Raw genomic sequence first — 12,889 nt, 5'->3', positions numbered from 1 at the left:
AATTTCTATAACTTCAGAACTGAACAAAACATCATTGTTATAATATTTTAACAAGTATTTTATGGTGACAAAATACTAAATTGTAATGAAATAAGAAATATTTTTTCTAGGTTTCAAAGTTATATTTTTTCTTACTAAAATTCCACTTATATCAGTTGTATGATATTGAGTCTGAATGTTTTTCTCACTCCTAATGATTACTTCTATTGAAAGAGTTCAACATACCTTATTACTGACATACTAATAGTGAATGTTTACATCTCTGTCTCTTTTTACTTGTAATATATCAATGAGTTTTTGGACATCTTTGAATTCAGCTTTCTCACATGTAAAACAAGGATAACTTTTGTTGCAAATAAATATAAAATACATTACACAGATTTTTTATCAGAAGCATAATAAAAATGTGATGTCCTCATCATTTGTTATCTTTCTCCTAACAATTTCAAGGGTTAAAATTAGTTTTCTTCACATCCTTGCACATATTTATTTATTTTTTAAAGATTCCTTTATTTATATACTTTTTTTTTCCTGAGACAGCATCTTGTTTTGTTGCCCAGGCTTGAGTGCAGTGGCACAGCCCACTGCAGCCTCAAACTCTTGGTCTCAAGCAATCCTCCCAACTTAGCCTCCTGAGTATCTGAACTTCAGACATATGCCACTGTGCCCAGCTCCTGAATGCCTTTATAGTAGTGTATTTACCTCTACCATTATGAAAAAATCAGATATCATGTTCAAAAGTTAAATAAATTTGAATAATTATTCACTTGTAATTTTGGGGCTATTATGTATGCTAAGTAAAATTGATGGTATCAGGGCTAATGACCCTGAAATTTAGAAAATATTTGTTTTTATTGGTTCTTTTTTTTATTCAACATGCCTGAGAATATGAAACAATTTAGTTGCATAGTGACATTTTTACTAGGAAATTAGCAATTACTATAAAATATAAAATTAAAAATATACTAAATATTTAATATTTGAGCTCTTGTCCTCTATAACTTGTCAGAGAAAAGAAAGAAGTTTCAGTAACCATTGAAAAGGCATTTAAATAAGACCTTATACAACATGCTGTATTTATACTTTGTTCACTCTCTTTTGTAAAAAAAAAAACCTTATTGAATGCTTATGTATTATTCTGTTTCACTTTTCCTTCTTCAGATTCAGTTTGCCTATAATATCTATTTTAGCATAGTGTACTTGATGTTTGTTTATTTTTTACTTATCAAACATTATAAAGAAAGCAAAAATGAATGAAAATTTCTGTTTTATTAAAAGTTTACTGCAGACACTTCTATCTAAACTCCATCTCTACTGTCTTCTTAAATACAACATTTTGATCTGGTTTATTGTGGCAAAATGTTCACCCATCATGTTAAGCCCACTCTGATTTCACACTTTCTCTATAGTGAAGGGTGACTTGAGGTATGAATTTGTCCAATGTGAAAAAGTGAAAAGTGATAACTACCAGAAAAGTCTTTTATTTTTTCTTAGGGAAAATAAAGGTGTATTCATCAATGTTCTTTACATAAACAAAAGTAATAGTAGACAGAGATCAAGAGATTAATTAATTATGGAGGCCAACAAATCCCATGAGCTGCAATCTGGGGACCAGGAAAGCTGGTGGTTTAATTTACAAGTCTAAAGAACCAAGAACAAGGAGTGTCAGTGTCCAAGTACTGGAGGCAACAGATGATGGAGATAAAACAGAGAGAGCAAATTTGCCCTTACTCTGCCTCACAAGGGTTGATGCTAATGAGAATAATTATCCTTGCTCTGTCTTCCACTTGAGATGCTAAGCTCTTCCAGAAACATTCTCATAGACACACACAAAAATGTAGCAGCTATGTGGACATCCCTCAGCCCCTTCAAGTCCCCCTCCGTGGGGGAGGGGCGTCCACCATTACCAAGGCAACCCGCCCCAACTGAGATACACGCCCATTGCTGATGCAGCCGGCCGTTGCCGAGGCAACCCGTCACTACTGAGATACACGCCCACTGCTGACGCAGCCTGCTGTTGCCGAGGCAACCCGCTACAACAGAGAGACTCTGCCACAGGGCATGGGGGAGAACACAGCAGAACAGCAGAGCCAGGGTAAGCCTCACAACAGCAGGGCAGAGCCTCGGCAGGCAAACAGTGGCTAGTCTGCATCCTAGCTGGGCAGGACCTCAACGGACATCCAAAAATAAAGCCCAAACCCCTCAACACAGATCATTTGAGAAAAAAAAGGGTTTCTAGAATGAGCTCTGTTGCAGCAGAATCAAACATAGCAGCCTAACAGCCCTGAATAAACAACAGAGCTCACAGCTCAGCAATTGAGCTACTATAAAGTACAAACTGTCTTCTCAAGCAGCTCCCTGACCCCTCTATATCCAAAAGACTGACATTAGGCAGGCATCATCCTGGGACAAAGATAGCAGAAAAAGAAACTGGTAACATTCCTCGCTGTGCCACAGCTGCTAGAGTTGCACCCCAGACAAGCAGGGTCTGGAGCGGACCTCAGCAGTCATACAGCAAAGGGGCTAGACTGGTAGAAGAAAAAACAGCAACAGAAATGCTTCATCATCAACATTCTGGGTGTCCACTCAGAGACCCAATCGAAAAGTCAGCAACTACGCAGATGACAAGCGGATAAACCCACAAAGATGGGAAGAATCCAGCGAAAAAAAGAGGAAAACACCCGAAACCAGAACACCTCACCTCCTAGAAAGAACCAAAACTCCCCACCAGCAAGGGAACAAAGCTGGACGGAGAATGACTGTGACGAAATGACGGAATTAGACTTCAGAAGGTGCAAAATGAGAAATATTTGTGAGCTAAAAGAACATGTATTAAATCAATGCAAAGAAACTAAGGAACTTAAAAAAAGATATGAGGAAATGATAACACGAATGGATAACTTAGAGAGGAATATGAATGAATTAAAGGAGCTGAAAAACACAATACAAGAACTTCGCGAAGCATGCACAAGTTTCAATAGCCGAATTAACCAAGCAGAAAAAAAAATATCTGAAGTCGAGGATCAACTCAATGAAATTAAACGAGAAACCAAGATTAGAGAAAAAAGCACAAAAAGGAATGAACAATGTCTCCAAGAAATGTGGGACTATGTGAAAAGACTTAACCTATGTTTGATAGGTGTACCAGAAGGGGACGAAGAGAATGAATCCAAGCTGGAAGATATTCTTCAGGACATCATCCAGGAAAATTTCCCCCACCTAGCAAGACAGGCCAACACTCAATTGCAGGAAATAGAGAGAACACCACAAAGATATTCCGCAAGAAGAGCAACCCCAAGGCACATAATCTTCAGATTCAACAGGGTTGAAATAAAGGAGAGAATACTAAGGGCAGCCAGAGAGAAAGGTCGGATCACCCACAAAGGGAAGCCCATCAGACTCACAGCAGATCTCTCAGCAGAAACACTACAAGCCAGAAGAGAGTGGGGGCCAATATTCAACATTCTTAAAGAAAAGAACTTTCAACCCAGAATTTCATATCCAGCCAAACTGAGCTTCAGAAGTGAAGAAAAAATAAAATCCTTTGCAAACAAGCAGGTACTCAGAGATTTTGTCACCACCAGGCCTGCTTTACAAGAGCTCCTAAAAGAGGCACTACAAACAGAAAAGAACAACCAGTTCCAGCCATTCCAAAAGCACACTGAATGCTAAAGAGCTACAACATAATGAAGAATCTACAACAACTAACAGGCAAAACAGCCACTTAGCATCAAAATGGCAGTATCAAATTCACACATAATAATATTAACCCTAAATGTAAATGGACTAAATGCACCAATCAAAAGACACAGACTGGCAAATTGGATAAAAATCCAAAACCCATCAGTGTGCTGTATCCAGGAAACCCATCTCACATGCAAGGATACACAAAGGCTCAAAATAAAGGGATGGAGGAAGATTTACCAAGCAAATGGAGAGCAAAAGAAAGCAGGAGTTGCAATTCTCATCTCTGATAAAATAGACTTTAAAGCAACAAAGATCAAAAGAGACGAAGAAGGCCATTACATAATGGTAAAAGGATCAATACAACAAGAAGAGCTAACAATCCTAAACATATATGGACCCAATGCAGGAGCACCCAGATACATAAGGCAAGTTTTTCATGACTTACAAAGAGACTTAGACTCCCACACAATAATAGTGGGAGACTTTAACACTCCACTGTCAATACTAGACAGATCAACCAGACAGAAAATCAACAAGGATATCCAGGGCTTGAACTCAGACCTGGAGCAAGCAAACCTGATAGACATTTACAGAACTCTCCACCCCAAATCCACAGAATACACATTCTTCTCAGCACCACATCACACCTACTCTAAAATTGACCACATGATTGGAAGTAAAGCACTGCTCAACAAATGCTAAACAACTGAAATCATAACAAACAGCCTCTCAGACCATAGTACAATCAAGTTAGAATTCAGAATACAGAAACTGACCCAGAACCGCACAGCTTCATGGAAACTGAACAACTGGCTTTTGAATGTTGACTGGGTAAACAATGAAATGAAGTCAGAAATAAAGAAGTTCTTCGAAACCAATGAGAACGAAGACACAACATGCCAGAACCTCTGAGACACATTTAAAGCAGTCTCTAGAGGAAAGTATATAGCAATAAGTGCCCATATGAGGAGAATGGAGAGATCCAAAACTGACACCCTATCGTCAAAATTGAAAGAGCTAGAAGAGCAAGATCAAAAATACTCAAAACCCAGCAGAAGACAAGAAATAACTAAGATCAGAGCTGAACTGAAGGAGATTGAGACACGAAAAACCCTCCAAAAAATCAATAAATCCAAGAGCTGGTTTTTTGAAAAGATCAACAAAATAGACAGACCTCTAGCCAGATTGATTAAAAAGAAAAGAGAGAACAACCAAATAGATGCAATAAAAAATGATAAAGGGGAAATCACCACAGATTCCACAGAAATTCAAACCATCATCAGAGAATATTACAAACAACTCTATGCGCATAAACTAGTAAACCTGGAAGAAATGGATAAATTCCTGGACTCCTGTGTCCTCCCAAGCCTAAACCAGGAGGAAGCTGAAACTATGAATAGACCAATAACAAGGTCAGAAGTCAAGGCAGTAATTAAGAGCCTACCACTCAAAAAAAGCCCAGGTCCAGATGAGTTCATAGCCGAAATCTACCAGACACACAAAGAGGAGCTGGTACCATTCCTTCTAAAACTATTTCAAACAATCCAAAAAGAGGGAATTCTTCCCAAATCATTTTATGAGACCAACATCATTCTGATACCAAAACCCGGCAGAGACCTAACGAGAAAAGAAAACTTCAGGCCAATATCAATGATGAACATAGATGCAAAAATCTTCAATAAAATATTGGCAAGCTGATTGCAACAGCCAATCAAAAAACTTATTCATCATGATCAAGTAGAATTAATCCCGGGGATGCAAGCCTGGTTCAACATACGCAAGTCTATCAACGTAATTCACCACATAAACAGAACCAAAAACAAAAACCACATGATTATCTCAATTGACACAGAGAAGGCATTTGACAAAATTCAACAGCCCTTTATGCTAAAAACCCTCAATAAACTCGGTATCGATGGAACGTACCTCAAAGTAATAAAAGCTATTTATGACAAACCAACAGCCAATATCATTCTGAATGGGCAAAAACTGGAAGCATTCCCTTTGAAATCTGGCACTAGACAAGGACGCCCTCTGTCCCCACTCCTATTCAATATAGTACTGGAAGTTCTAGCCAGAGCAATCAGGCAAGAAAAAGAAATAAAGGGTATTCAAATAGGAAAGGTGGAAGCCCAATTGTCTCTATTTGTAGATGACATGATAGTATACCTAGAAGACCCCATTGCCTCAGCCCAAAAACTCCTGAAACTGATAAGCAACTTCAGCAAAGTCTCAGGATATAAAATCGATGTGCAAAAATTACAAGCATTCATCTACATCAATAACAGACTTAAAGAAAGCCAAATCAAGAATGAACTGCCATTCGCAATTGCTACAAAAGGAATAAAATACCTTGGAATACAACTCACAAGAAACGTAAGGGACCTCTTCAAGGAGAACTACAAAGCACTCCTCAACGAAATCAGAGAGGACACAAACAGATGGAGAAACATTCCATGTTCATGGTTAGGAAGAATTAACATCGTGAAAATGGCTATACTGCCCAAAGTAATTTACAGAATCAACGCTATCCCCATCAAGCTACCATCGACTTTCTTCACAGAACTGGAAAAAACCACCATGAACTTCGTATGGAACCAAAAGAGAGCCCGCATAGCCAAGTCAATTCTAAGCAAAAAGAACACAGCGGGGGGCATCACACTACCGGATTTCAAACTATATTACAAGGCTACAGTAATCAAAACAGCATGGTACTGGTACCAAAACAGAGATATAGACCAATGGAACAAAACAGAGGCACCAGAGGCAGCACAACATACATACAACTATACAATTTTTGATAAACCCGACAAAAACAAGCAATGGGGAAAGGATTCCATGTTTAACAAATGGTGTTGGGAAAACTGGCTAGCCATGTGCAGAAAGCAGAAACTGGACCCCTTCCTGACACCTTACACTAAAATTAACTCCAGATGGATTAAAGACTTAAACATAAGACCTGGCACCATAAAAACCCTAGAAGGAAATCTAGGCAAAACTATCCAGGACATAGGAGTAGGCAAGGACTTCATGAACAAAACACCGAAAGCATTGGCAACAAAAGCCAAAATAGACAAATGGGACCTAATGAAACTCCACAGCTTCTGCACAGCAAAAGAAACAATCTCTAGTGTGAATCGGCAACCAACAGAATGGGAAAAAATTTTTGCAGTTTACCCATCTGACAAAGGGCTGATATCCAGAATATACAAAGAACTCCAACAGATTTACAGAAAAAAAACAAACAAGCCCATTCAAAAGTGGGCAAAGGATATGAAGAGACACTTTACGAAAGAAGACATATATGAGGCCAACAATCATATGAAAAAATGCTCATCATCACTGTTCATCAGAGAGATGCAAATCAAAACCACATTGAGATACCATCTCACGCCAGTTAGAATGGCGATCATTAAAAAATCTGGAGACAACAGATGCTGGAGAGGATGTGGAGAAAAAGGAACACTTTTACACTGTTGGTGGGAGTGTAAATTAGTTCAACCATTGTGGAAGACAGCGTGGCGATTCCTCAAGGCCTTAGACATAGAAATTCCATTTGACCCAGCAGTCCCATTACTGGGTATATATCCAAATGACTATAAATCGTTCTACTATAAGCACACATGTACACGAATGTTCATTGCAGCACTGTTTACAATAGCAAAGACCTGGAATCAACCCAAATGCCCACTGATAATAGACTGGACTGGGAAAATGTGGCACATATATACCATGGAATATTATGCAGCAATCAGAAATGATGAGTTTGCGTCATTTGTAGGGACATGGATGAATCTGGAGAACATCATCCTCAGCAAACTGACACAAGAACAGAAAATGAAACACCGCATATTCTCACTCATAGGCGGGTGATGAAAAATGAGAACACATGGACACAGAAAGGGGATTACTAAACACTGGGGTCTATTGGGGGGAAAAGGGGAGGGCCAGTGGGAGTGGGAGGTGGAGAGGGATAGCCTGAGGAGAAATGCCAAATGTGGGTGAAGGGGAGAATAAAAGCAAAGCACACTGCCATGTGTGTATCTACGCAACTGTCTTGCATGCTCTGATCATATATCCCAAAACCTAAATTCCAATAAAATTAAAAAAAAACAAACAAACACTACAGACTAGTTTTGCCTGATGTTGAATGGTATATAGGTGGAGTAATACAGTATGTGTTATTTTGTGATGGTTACTTTCACTTGACAATATATTTTTGACATCATCCATGTCGTGTGTAGTAGAAATATTCTTTTTTATTTCTGTTAACATAATCTATTGTATATAATATGTGGTATATCATAATTTGTTTATCCATTTTGGAAGCTGTAAAATGAGAACACATAGACACAGGGAGGGGAATGACACACAGTTGGGCCTGTCAGGGGAGAGTGTGGAGAGGCTGTGAGAGCATTAGGGAAAAGAGCTAATGCATGCTCTCTTACACTTTTTTTTTACCACACGGCCCACCAACAAACAACAGAGGAATAGCTTTCTTTCTTGTACTTTATACATAACAATTACAAAATTGCTGCTATAGTTTCAAATACCATGTCTATTTATAAGGCAGGAGGAAAGGCAGTTATTGGCATCAGTTGTCACTTTCCCTATGATTAAGCATTCCACAGGAGAACATTTTATATGTCTTACCCCTAGAAATTCGTTACAGAGAAAATTGTAGCCAAAAGGAAGTCTAAGGAAAAAAAAACAACAACAAAACTTTTCACTGATAAACACAATAAAGGTTTGCCTGAGCCATTTTCAGTCGTGATTTGAAATTAAACTTATTGGAGTTAAAGAGAGGAAAAATATAATACAATAAAATAATGAGTATTTATTTATTTATTTACTTCAGTTTTGCTTTTGTTGCCCAGGCTGGAGTGCAATGGCATGAGCTCTGCTCATTGCAGCCTCTGTCTTCTGGTTTCAAGAGATTCTCCTGCCTCAACCTCCCCAGGAGCTGGGATTACAGACAGATTTTAGAGAATTTCAGATATAAACTCTCAGAGTTCCACAGATATTTCTTAGTTATATTTGTAATACTGTTTTCATTAACTCTTCAAAACCTCCAACAACACAAAGAAAACAAATTTCAAGAATATGTTAATATTTTTCTGTTTAAAAGACATTCTGAAAACTAATAAGTAATATTTTATTTTTCTTATTCACAAAATACAATTAATATAGTTCAGAAAATTTGCATAATTAAAGAAGTATATTAACATTCCAATTAATTTACACATGTCTGTAGGAAATAATAATGTCATGATACTGGAGAACATTCAAGAGTTGAATAGAAATTTCATAATTGCTGAAAGAGGCAACATTTAGCCTACTTTTTACCCTTGGGTTGCATAATATTAATAATCTACTTAACTCAAAATTACCCATGTTTTAAAACTCTATTAATAGAAATTAAAGTCAATAAAGCAAAATGGCATTTTCTCCAAAATTCCTTATATTTAATCATAGTTCATAGCAGTTAACAATTCCATAGCACCTTAATGATCTAAATATCTCATATTAATGTGTTTTGAACTCACACTACAAAAGTAACAAATTGCTGAAAAGTATAGTAATACTAGCCTATGTATAAGCCAAGACCTTAAGAATCATAATGTAGTGTTTCAAGATTTTCATACATTTAGAAATGAGGTTGCAATGAAATTTGTTGTAGTTCAAAATGGTCATAATGCAGAGAATCATGGACACATTTTCATCTTATTATGCAGGTCAATAAAAATGTGACTAAATGGGACTAGAAGTTAAATATCATATATATTCTGAATCATCTTTTCTTAACAGTGTGAACCAGAAAACCCAGGACTAACTCAAGTAAAATAATTGCATAAATTAAAAAAATACATATTTTTTAAAATTATAATTTAAGTTCTGAGGTACACATGCATAATGTGTAGGTTTGTTACATAGGTATACACAGGCTATGGTGGTGGTTTGCTGCATCCATTGCCCTGTCATCTACATTAGGTATTTCTCCTAATTTTATCCCCCCCATCATCCCACCTCCTGCTATTCCTCCTATAGCCCTCCAGCCCCAGGCCCCCCAGTGTGATGTTCCCCTCCCTGTGTCCCAGTGTTCTCATTGTTTAACACCCTATTTGGCACAAACTACATATACTCCAAAATTCTTACTAAATAATTGAGAAATTTGTTAGAAAAACAGCGTTATAGGCTAAATTGTGTTTTCAAAATTTCATATCCTGTAGTCCTTACCCTCAATACCTCAGAATGTTACTATATTTTGAGATAGACATTTTAAAAGAGATAATTATGCCAAAATAAGGTTAGGGTAGGACCTATTCCAGTACGACTGGTTTCTTTTCAAGAAGAGACATTAGGACACAGAGGAAAACCTGGGTGAAGTCACAGGCAGAAGATGGCCATCTACAAGCCAAGAAGAGAGGTCTCAGAAGAAACCAAACCTAATGGCACCTTGATCTCAGACCTGTGACTTGTGAAATTATGACATAATTAATTTCTGTTGTTGATGCCACCCAGCTGGTGCTAATTTGTTGTGGTAGCCCTGGTAATTGTGGTACAAATACAGATTGCAAAACAAAGCATTTTAATAAGTTAAGAAAAAAATACTTACCATATTGATAACATTCTCTTCTACCCTAAATTGATCCCTGTCCTCGATGTGAATTTGCTAAATTGGTATTGTCAACAAGCAGACATCAATTATAGGCCTTATTTTGTCATATAATTAAATTCTTCAATAGCTCAAAGTTTTGTTAAAGGAAAATTTACACCAAGGCATGTGTATACCTATGTAACAAACCTGCAAGTTCTGCAAGCATACCCTGGAACTTAAAATATAATTACAAAAATAAATACAAATACATAAAAATAAATAAATAAAATAAAGAGCAATTAGACAAGATACGATAATTCATTGACTTTTAGTTTCAATTTTCAGGTTCTTATCAGTTACTGAACATTTCTTGTCAGCCTTTATGTTTGCATGTTATTATCCTTATTTTTTAAATTATTATTTATTATTTTAATGCTTTTTAAGGTACAGGTGGTTTTAGTTTACATGGATGATGTCTATAGTAATCAATTCTGAGATTTTAGTGCACCTGTCACTTGGACAGTATACACTGTACTCAGTATGTAGTCTTTTATCTCAAATCCCCTTCCCAACCTCCATCCCTCAGCCCCCAAAGTTCATTATATCACTCTATATATCTTTGCGTCATCATACTTTAACTTCCGCTTATAAATGAGAACATACAGAATTTGGTTTTACATTTCTGAGCTCATTGTTCTACTTCATGTACAATAATGGACTCCAGCCCACTTGATCATAGTGTATTAGCTGTTGAATTCAATTAGCTAGTATTTTGTTGAGGATTTTTGGCTCTATGTTCATCAGGGATAGTGGACTGTAGTTTTTGTTGTTGTTGTTATGTTGTTATGTCTTTCTCTGGATTTAACATTAGGGTGATATTGGCTTCCTGGAATAAATTAGGGAAGATTTCTTCTCTGTCTATCTTTTGGAATAGTTTCAGTAGGATTAAGACCAATTCTTCTTTCAATATCTGATAGAATTCAGCTGTGAATCCAACTGGTCCTGGACTTTTTGTTGGCAATTTTTTTTATTCTAAATGAGGTAGAAAAATGTGCTCCAGCTCCATCCAAGTTGTAGCAAAAGACATTATTTCATTCCTTTTATGGATGGGTAGTATTCCATGGTATGTACAAAACACATTTTCTTTACCTGCTCTTTGGTTGATGAGCACATAAGTTGGTTCCATATCTTTGCAATTGTGTATTGTGCTGCAAACGTACTTGTGCATGCGTTTTTTTCATATAATGACTTATTTTCCTTTTGGTAGATACCCAGTAGTAGGATTGATGGATTGAATGATAGATCTATTTTTAGTTCTTTAAGAAATTTCCATACTGTTTTCTGTAGAGGTCATACTAACATTCTCACCAGCAGGGCAAAAGTGTTCCCTTTTCACCACAGCCACATCAGCATCTATTGATTATGGCTATTCTTGCAAGAGTAAGGTGGTATCTCATTGTCGTTTTAATTTGCATTTTGCTGATGATTAGTGATGTTCAGCATTTCTTTATATGTGTGTTGGCTGTTTGGATATCTTCCTTTCAGAAATGTCTATTTATGTCCTTTGCCCATTTTTTCATGAGATTATTATTTTTTCTTGTTAATTTGTTTGAGTTCCTTGTGTATTCTGCATACTAGTCCTCTGTCAAATGCAAAGTTTGCAAATATTTTCTCCTTATCTATGGGTTATCTGTTTACACTGCTGATAGCTTCTTTTGTTCTGCAGAAGCTTTTTAGTTTAATTAGGTAAAATTCATTTATTTTTGTTTTAGTTGCATTTGCTTCTGGGATCTTAGTCATGAATTCTTTCCCTAGGCCAATGCCCAGAAAAGTTTTTCCAATGTTATCTTCTAGAAATTATATAATATGCGAAATATCACATTATTGACTTGCATGTGTTAAAACATCCCTGCATTCCTAGAATAAAACCCACTTGATCATGATGTATCATCTTTTTGATGAGCCGTTGAATTCAATTAGCTGGTATTTTGCTGAGGATTTTTGTATCTATGTTAATCAGGGATATTGGACTGTGGTTTTTTTTCTTTCTTGTTTTTTTTTGTTTGTTTTGTTGTTAGTCTTTCCCTGGATTTAACATTAGGGTGATATTGGCTTGCTGGAATAAGTTAGGGAGGATTTCCTCTTTCTCTATCTTTTGGAATAGTTGCAGTAGGATTGAGACCAATTCTTTTAATGTCTGATATAATTTAGCTGTGAATCTATCCAGTTCTGAACATTTTTGTTGGCAATTTTTTAATTACTGATTAAATTTAACTACTGATTCTTGGTCTGTTTACGTTTCTATTTCTTCCTCATTTAATCTAGGAGGGTTGCATCTTTGCAAGAACTTATCCATTTCTTCTAGATTTTCTCTGTGTGCAAAGGTGTTAATAGTAGCTTTACATGATCTCTTGTATCTTTGTGGTATCAGTTGTAATAGCTCAAGCTCCATTTCTAAGTAAGCTTATTTGGATCTTCTCTCCTCTTTTCTTGGTAAATCTCACTAATGGTTTGTCAATTATTTTATCTTTTCAAAAAACTAGCTTTTTGTTTCATTTATATTTTATTGTTTGATTTGATTTAGTTCTGCTCTAATATTTCTTT

Source organism: Callithrix jacchus, chromosome 2 (assembly GCF_049354715.1).
Source record: "Callithrix jacchus isolate 240 chromosome 2, calJac240_pri, whole genome shotgun sequence".
Taxonomy (NCBI): Eukaryota; Metazoa; Chordata; class Mammalia; order Primates; family Cebidae; genus Callithrix; species Callithrix jacchus.
This window is presented reverse-complemented; position numbering follows the sequence as displayed.